Source organism: Macadamia integrifolia, chromosome 4 (genome assembly GCF_013358625.1).
Source record: "Macadamia integrifolia cultivar HAES 741 chromosome 4, SCU_Mint_v3, whole genome shotgun sequence".
Classification (NCBI taxonomy): Eukaryota; Viridiplantae; Streptophyta; class Magnoliopsida; order Proteales; family Proteaceae; genus Macadamia; species Macadamia integrifolia.
In genome coordinates this window covers 13,047,728-13,057,299 of record NC_056560.1, presented here as the reverse complement: position 1 = coordinate 13,057,299, position 9,572 = coordinate 13,047,728, and the positions used below count along the sequence as shown (strand labels likewise).

The following is a 9,572-nucleotide window of genomic DNA, read 5'->3' as shown; positions in this document are numbered from 1 at the left end:
TTTTTCTTCATGAAAAATCTTAAATGAGAAGATTCCAACCAATGATGCTTTGATGAAAATTGGTATTCCATTGGCCTCTAAATACTCTTGTTGCAGAGATCCTTGTAGAGAAATGGAAACACACACTTTATTGGTAGGAACAACCACTTCTAAGTTTTGGGATTATTTTTTGGAAGAACAATTGACATAAATGTCATTCCAACTCAAGGGTTTGGTACCAGAATTCTTTATTGACAATCCCATGCTGGTATCAAGGGTATTTGTGACCTATTGCCAACATTTATTGTTTGAGAGTTGTCGTAGAAAATGAATTGCAGAAGACATGGGGCTCCCATGCCACAACTACCATAATTGAGAAGATTAAAGATTTGATTCATGAGATCAATTATCTCACTAAATTCTCTGAATCGCTCTCTTTGAGAAATGACCTTATTTTGCAAGTATTGAAGGTAAATCCTCCTATGTGCCGGGTTTAATGTTTCGGTTCCTATTTACTGGTGCCCTCCCTTTAATTGTGTTAAATTGAATGTGAATGGTGGAAGTATGGGGAATTCGATTATTAGTGGTGGGGAAGGTTAGGAATTGCAACCATTGTTTGAAAACCTAATTTTATGAATTGAGTCGCCTTTCTCAAAACTTGGCGAGTTGAACAATTCGAGCCTGGTCAACAACGAGTCATGTTCTGACTACCATTAATGCTCTAACGTGCATTCCTGCACCACTTACCCCTACTAGTCTACTACTTCACGTTGTATTACTGTTTTTAGGTTTTAAAATACCCTCTCAATTTTTTTTTCTAATTTAAAAGAGAATTAAAATTAATTTAAGCAGAGTAATTAGACATAGCAAAACATATGACCTAGAGGGAGACGATTGTTGGAGGTGGCAGTCGCCATTGTTTGACAAACATTAGTCTCTCATCGACTGGTCTAAACTTAAAGTACACCGGGGTCCTGTAATTATATACATGTAGTAATAAGTGAAAAGTACTTATAGGCCATAAACTAAGGGTTGGTGATTGGATTAGAGTTCCCAAAGCGACGTCATAGCTCCAAACTTCATCAATACTCCATCCAGCTTGCTTAGCGTGATTGAGCCCATGAAGAAAAGCCTATGCACTCGCTTTATTTTGGTTTCCTGGTCGTGGCTTTCAGTGGTCACCCAAAAGGTCGTATCAGACTGTGAAGTGTGAGCATGGTTTGAGAACTCGGTATCGGGAATGGGATTGGTCAAGGTCGATATTGATCTAGATCGGATAAAAATACACTTGGTTTTACATTTATAGTCATTTTTTGACCATTTTACCCTTGTCCATACCGATTCACCGATATGGTGTGGACTATTAGGATCAGTCAAGGCCGATACCAATCTGATCCGGTCGACTCCGATCGATCAGATCCAATTCCTCAAATGGTGTCGGCCAGAGAGCACCTGACGTTGGACTAAGTCAGTACAACTCTAGCTCGAGTTGTCTCAGGGGTTTTGAGCCAGTTGGGTTTCTTACTCAATTTGAGAATGATTTATGGTCTATTGGGTAGTCTAGTCAATTGTAGGCATGTCAAAGCCATTAACCATTATATATATATATATATATATATATTTCCATTCTAAGCTACCCTAGCATGGAAGCAAAAATATATTGCCTACATGTGAGAAGATCTAGACCACAAATGCATGGACCATCCGCATCTCTAGGGGTTCCCAATTCATCATCGCAAAACCCTCTTAGGGATGACAAAATGTGGTGTCTATAATAAGGGTAAACCCATAGTTTTGGAACTACGTTTTCATTTTTCAACTCACTCGACCTTTTTCAAAACCTAATGAATAGAGTGAGTCATTTTTTTTTTTTTTTTTCATATATATATATATATATTTAGGGAGAAAGATCGCTAGCCTAATGACATTGGAAACACCTAGACACAACAGGTGTGAAAAGAACCAATTGCCCCCGCCTTGTAGGGTGTTAAAGATTCTCTCGCACACCCAACAATTCGCCCATGTGCTGGCGTGTACCTACGTTTGTTGGTAGTGTTCTCTTACCCATTTTTTTAATATCTTCTTCTTCTTCTTCTTCATTGAGGAGGGAATGAGACTATGGTTGCTTCATAGTTGACGTGAAAAATAGACTAATATTGAAGATAAGAAACAAAAATTCTTTGGTTTGTGTTGTAGACAAACTTATTTATGCCAAAAAAAAAAAAAAGATAAGAATTTCACACGACTAGAAGGAATAACAAGTCAATAAAAATTGGCGCGGATCTAGTATGATCATATTTTTTTTTTACACGACTCAGTTCTTTTTGTTTTTTTTAGAATGATTCAGCTCGGGTGACAAGAAAAAAACTATTGAAAATTGGTCCGAATAAAATTTGTAGGGACTTACCCGTAACATGGTCCCTATTGTGTTGAATTACTTTGACCAGGTCACGACTCACGACAGACGTTGTTCTCTCCCTAACTTGGAATTTCACCTCCTATCCTGTATGTGGTTGTGGTTAGGGGTGTCAAACGGTTAGGCCTAGCCGGGCTTGGCAAACTGGGATTCAAAGCAGGGGTATTTCTGAACCGCAGGGAAAGGAGTACTGGTATCATGCAATTTAAGAATGCATTAATTCCTTCAAAAATTTCGGTGCCACAACGGTCGTATCTCAATACAAAGAAGACATCTTCTTCCCCGACGAAGCCTGCGAAGGTATGCGATTGGAATCTGATTGCCAATGATTTGGTCCTGTTCCCTTTCCGAATGTTTTGAATGCTTGCAAAGCTGATGGTTTTGGGGATTTCTCAGTTCGATTCGATTCGATTTGTCCACGAGTGGCCTTTGGAGAGATTCGAGGGTAGATAATACCTTCAAGGTTCTACAAATTAATCCCACCACTCTTTTACTCTTGGATATCCTTTTCGATCAAACTGGTTGGAGGCTCAGCGACTAAGAAGGGTGAGAGGTTCTAGCTGTGAGATCATCTGAGGAAGTCTATGATGTTGTCTGTTTCAGTCTCAAGCTCCAACAGAGCTTTAATATAGAGCATTAACGTCATTAATGTTGCAAGAGTCGGGAAATTCTTAAATAGATCTCTTCACTTCGTTACTTCTACTGGTATTGTTTGCAGAGTTGGCAATCACAGAGCCTTTAATACGATGCCAGATTCCCAATGAAGGAGATTGTGCTTCCAGTTTTCAAAGCTGGGACAACACAATCGTATCGATACGCCTTAATGGGTTTTCTTCTTCTTCTTCTTCTTGCATTTAGAAATGTCTCTAATGGACCGTTCTACCTCTTCATCTCTTCTTTCTATTCCAGATTTCTACGCATCTCTCCTCCAGACAAGTCTCAAAAGCAACAACCCTGTTTCTGGAAAATTAATTCATGCTCGAACAATCAAAGCTGGCCTTCATATCAGTGTGTTCTTAATGAACAATCTTATTAACTTTTATGCAAAATCCCGTTTACTGTCCGATGCCCATCGCCTATTCAATGAAATGCCTCTTAAGAATACGTTTTCATGGAGCAGTATACTCTCTGTGTATGCGAAACAAGGTAGGATTGACACAACGCGTCAAATTTTCGAGAAATGCCTCATTGTGACTCAGTTTCATGGACTGCAATGATCGTGGGTTATAATCAAATGGGTTGCTTTGAGGATGCAATTCGGATGTTTCTAGAGATGAATTTGGCTGGAGTTCCACCCACAAAGTTCACATTTACTAATATTGTTACTTCTTGTGTCGCCATTGAGGCTTTGGATATAGGGAAGAAGGTTCATTCCTTTATTGTTAAACTTGGGCTAAGTAGCTACATTCCCCTGGCAAATTCGTTCCTTAACATGTACGGAAAATCTGGTGATCTGATAATGGCAAAGATGGTCTTTGATAGGATGACATTGAAAAATACATCGACCTGGAATGCTATGATTACATTGCATGCTCAATCTGAACGACTTGATCTTGCACTTGCCCAGTTCGAGCAGATGACAGAACGAGATATCGTTTCTTGGAACTCGATGGTTGCAGGCTATAATTAGCATGGATGCGATCTGGAAGCTTTGACTTTCTTCATAAGAATGTTGAATGAATCCTCTGTAAAGCCTGATAGCTTTACCTTCGCAGCTTCGCTAGTGCTCTATCAGCTTGTGCCAACCTTGAGATGTTGAAACATGGGAAACAAAGTCATGCTCAAATCATTCGAACTAGACTTGATACTTATGGTCCAGTTGGAAATGCTCTGATTTCAATGTACTCCAAGTCTGGTGGGGTTGAATTGCCCAAAAGATAGTCAGCAAAATTGCAACTACCAATCTCAGTGTGATCTCATTTACTGCGCTGCTTGATGGCTATATCAAGCTTGGGGACATTTGCCCTGCCAGACAAATCTTTGACTCAATGAAAGATCATGATGTTGTTGCATGGACTACCATGATTGTAGGTTACACACAAAATGGTTTTCATGATGATGCAGTTGCGTATTTTAGATCCATGGTGAATGAAGGTCCCAAGCCAAACTACACTCTGGCAGCCATGTTAAGTGTTTGTTCAAGTTTGGCTTCACTGGAACACGGGAAGCAAATTCATGCTATTTCTATTAGGTTTGGAGAAGAATTATCAGTTTCTGTGAGCAATGCTCTCATTAACATGTATGCTAAAGCTGGAAGCATAGAAGGGGCTAAACGTGTGTTTAATCAGATCTATTGGACGAGAGATACTATCTCTTGGACCTCCATGATCATAGCTTTAGCTCAACATGGTATGAGAGAAGAAGCCGTAGAATTGTTTGAAAAGATGCTCACTGTTGGAGTCCAACCTGATCATATAACATATGTTGGAGTGCTCTCTGCATGTACTCATGCAGGTTTGGTAGAATAAGGCCAGAATTATTTTAATTTGATGCGGAGTGTGCATAGGATTTTGCCCACCCAAAGCCATTATGCATGCATGATTGACCTGCTTGGATGTGGTGGCTTACTCCAAGAAGCACAAGATTTCATAGAAAAGATTCCTGTTGAACCAGATGTTATAGCTTGGGGTGCATTATAAGTGTGAACGTTCCTTCAACCGTTCTCTATTTGATTATATGGAAGATTATGCATTGTTATATAGAAACGTATAGCAAGGCCAATCCTATTGCTAAACTAGGTATCCATCTTCTTGAATACGGCTTGAGGTCTGTACTGATGGCAATGCCAAAGGTGCACGTAGAGCTCTCTTTCCGTGGTGTTGGTTTGGCTTGCCCAGACTAGTCTTTTTTGTATTTCTATTTCCTTCCTCGAATCTTTTAGCGAAGAAAAAAAAAAGTGTATAGTTCTGCGGCCAAGGGCATGGAGCTTCTTCCAACAAATTTGGATCTTTCCTCCCATGCCATGGGTTGAAATCGTCTGTAATTTCGATCTCGTACAATTCCGTGAAATACCACCTTCAGGAGGTGACACGTGTATTGATACCAATGTAATGGTCCAGATCTTGCACAACTAATAAAACCTTAAATCAGTGAAGAGTCATTTAAATCAGATCTGGACCATTGCATTGGTATCAATACACGTGTCACCCCCTAAAGGTGGTATTTCACGAAATTGTACGAGATCGGAATTGCAGACGATTTTTTTCCCCCATGCCATTGGTAAAATTTACTTATCAAAACTTTTTTTGGACTTTGTCAATTAAATCTGCCTAGGTGATCAAAGTCAAGGCTTTGCGTGTGCCTAAGTGTTACGTACCTAACTTCCTCATTATTATTATTATTATTATTATATAATTTCAAAAAGGGATTAGTCAAAAGGGTATAATAGTCATTTCAACTCTCACTTAATTGTGACTGATGGCAAGGGGTTTGAGTCTAATTTGGTAAAATAGAGAGGATGTTCTTATAATAGTGGCATTCTCTAGGGGATGACATTGTAAATTACACTTATTTTAATTCCCTACTCCCTCACCCTTCCCTTTTCTTTGAGAAAATTTTACACCAGCAATGTCTAATTCCTATGGGAGACAAAGAAAAAAGAGAAAAATCTGTGGAATGAGTCTCTTTCTTCTAGTATTGAGAGGGTGAATCATGAGATTTCTTCACTCCAAGCTCAAAAGCAACCTCCCTGCTTTTTGTGAGAGATGTAGAGTGGTGGGACAGGGACCCAAAACCAGTTGGATTCTTGGGCAGCCTCTTATACTCTCACCATGGTAACCTCGACGCACTACAAGAAAACACATTTATGGCGACGGTAAAAAAATACTATTGTCGCCAAATATAATATATAGCGACCGTAAAATGGATAATGTTGCCTAATACATTTATGGCGACTGTAAAATAATACTCGTCACCAAAGCAAAATTTCAGCGACGAAATTTTAAATACCGTAGCATCATCATTTTATAACGACGGGTTAAATTTAAATGTTACAAAAAATTATTTAAGGCGACGGAATTTTTTAATACCATAGTGAAATAATATCTTAGACAACGGTACATTTTTTACCGTCGCCTCATATCCTATACTCAATCAACAATAATTTGATTTATAACGACGATAGAAATTATACTGTCACAAAATATAATCATTTATATTTGGCGAAGAAACACTTCTAAGTTTGGGGAATTTTTTTTGGAGGAACAATGGACATAAAATGTTATTCCAACTCAAGAGCTCGGTACCCGAATTCTTTATTGGTAGTCCCATGCTGGTGTCAAGGGTATTTGTGATTATATCACAGGCCTGTTGCCAACATTGTAATTTGGGGGATTTTTCGAATTAGAGTTTCAGGGTTAGTTTTCTCATCACTGTTTGGGTGTAATCTCTCTTTTGTTTAGTGAAACATCTTCTTCTTCGCCCAAGGACTTAGCACACCATCCCATCAATTATCCCACTAAATTCTCTAAATCTCTCTCTTTTAGTGATGACCTTATTTTGCAAGTATTGAAGATAAATCCTCCTATTAGTCAGGTTAAGGCTCCAATTCCTATTTACTAGTGCCAATGCGAGTATGAAGAATTCGGAGATTAGTGGTGGGGGAGGCAATATTAGAAATTGCAACCGTATTTTAAAAACCAGGTTTTACGAATTCACTCACTTTCCTTAAAACTTGGCGAGTCGAACGAGTCAAGCCTGGTCAACAACGAGTCATGTTGACTCTACCATTTATGGTAGGGGTGTCAATCGGTCGGTCCGGCTCGGTTTCGGTCCGGGTTGAGTCGGTTTCGGTGTGGGAAAGTTGAAACTGAAACTGAACCAATAAGGAAATTCTGGTTTCGGTTTGGTTTCGGTTTCGGTGCGGTTTGGTTTTGGTTTGTCTTCGGTTTCTTAAATCGATTTGTAATCGGGTTGGTTTTGGTTTTTGGTCCAGTTTGGATTCAACTTTCCATACAAATGTTGAAAAAACTATGCAAATTTTGATTTTTTTTAATGAATTTTGGAGTGTTTCGGTTTCTTACCGGTTTGGTTTTAGTTTCGGTCTGGGTTTTGAGCCGATTTTGGTTTGGTTTTGGGTTCATCCGGTTTCCGGTGCAGTTTGGTTTGGTTTTGGGGTTGCAATACTCCAAACCGAACTGACCAAATAAGGCTTCAGTTTGGTTCGGTCCGTATTATTATTGGTTTGATCCGGCCGGTTTTACCGGTTCGGTTTAAGAATTGACACCCCTAATTTATGGGTTCCTGACTGTAGCGTGCATTCCCGCTCCACTTACCCCTGCTACTTCACGTTGTATTACTTTTTTAGTTTTTAAAATGCCCACTCAATTGTCTCTTTGCTTAAAGGTCGTTTCAGACTGTGAAGTGTGAGCATGGTTTGAGAATTCGGTATTGGGAACGGGATTGGTCGATTCTGATTTGGATCGGACAGAATACCTTGGTTTTACATTTATAATCACTTTTTTGACCATTTTATCCCTTCTCCGTGTCGATTCACTGATATGGTATGGACTAAGAATCAAGATCAGTCAAGGCCAATACTGATCTGATCTGGCCGACTCCAATCGATTTAATCCAATTCCTCAAATGATGTCGACCAGAGAGCATCGGATTGAGTCAATACAACTTTGGCTAGAGTTGTCTCAGGGGTTTTGGTCCAATTGGGTTTTTTACTTAATTTGAGAACGATCTATGGTCTATTGGGCAGTCTTAATCAATTCTAGGCATGTCAAAATCATTAACCATTTTTTAAGATATATTTTTTTTAAGCCATCCTATGCTAGCATGGAAGCAAAAATATACTCCCTACATGTAAGATAAGATCTCGACCATAAATGCATGAACCATTTGCATCTCAGGGGTACCCAATGCATCATTGCAAAACCCTCTCTGGGGTGACAAAATGTGGTGTCTAAAATAAGGGTAAACCCATAGTTTTAGAACCAGGTTTTCATTTTTTGACTCGAACGACCTTTTTCAAATCCTAATAAATAGAGCGAGTCATGTTTTTTTTCTTTTTTCATATATTTTTTTTAAGGAGAAAAACGATATCCTAATGGCATAGGATATACCCAAACACAATAAGTGCGAAAAGAACCTGTTGCCCCTGCCATGCAGGGTGTTAAAGATGCTCCCGCACACCCAACAATTGGCCTAAGTGCTGATGTGTACTTGAGCCAATTGGGTAGTGTTCTCTTACCCATTTTTTTATTATCTTCTTCTTCTTCTATTTTGAGTGAGGAGGGAATGATACTATGGTTGCTTCATAGTTGACAAGAAAAATGGACTAATATTGAAGACAAGAAACAAAAATTCTTTGATTTGTGTTGTGGACAAACTTATTATCTATGAATAATATATGCCCAAATATGATAAATTTCACATGGCCTGAACGTATAACAAGTCAATAAAAATTGGCGCGGATCTAGTATGATCACATTTTTTTACACGACTCAGTTTTTTTTTTAGAACGATTCAGCCCGAGTGATAAAAGAAAAACTATTGAAAACTAGCCCGAGTAAAATTTGTAGGGACTTATCTGTAACATAGTCCCTATTGCCTTGGACTACTTTGACCAAGTCACAAGAGACATTGTTCTCTCTCTAACATTGACTCCACCTCCTATCTTGTAGGTGGTTGTGGTTAAGGGGTGTCAAGCGATTGGGCTCAGCCGTGGTTAGCCAATTTTTAGGGCTACACTGTGAATGTCCATTTAGCTAAACGAGCTTAGTTAGGGCGGACATGATATGATTGATAATCAGGCTAGTCGGTCTCGAGCTTTAATCGGGCTATCATAAATGTGCCTTAACCAGGTTATAGATCTATTTAATTTTAAACAGGCTTTAAACGGGTCCTCTTATTTTTATTTCATTTTATTTTTTGGTACAAAGAAAATTTAAGAAGAACAAAGGGAAAAAGGGGCAAAGATGAGCATGGTAAAAAAAATCTCATAGTTTAAATGGATTAAACCAAAGATGAACATAACTGCTAAGTTACTAATGTACTCAGTCTTTAACCCACGAAGCTCAAATCAATTAAACTCTATCTGCACAACCCAGGTTTGGCAAATCCAAATCAATTAAACTATGCTTAAAAAAGATGAATATTTAGATAACAACCACCACTATCTCAATTGTACATATCACAACAGCCTTAGCATTAACTAAAAAAAAAAAAAAAA

General features: G+C 38.7%; 1 pseudogene; it reads left to right on the top strand.

The window, feature by feature from the left end:
• The first annotated feature begins 2,329 nt into the window (after window positions 1-2,329).
• Window positions 2,330-5,181, top strand: LOC122077519 (annotated as a pseudogene).
• Window positions 5,182-9,572: the final 4,391 nt, after the last annotated feature.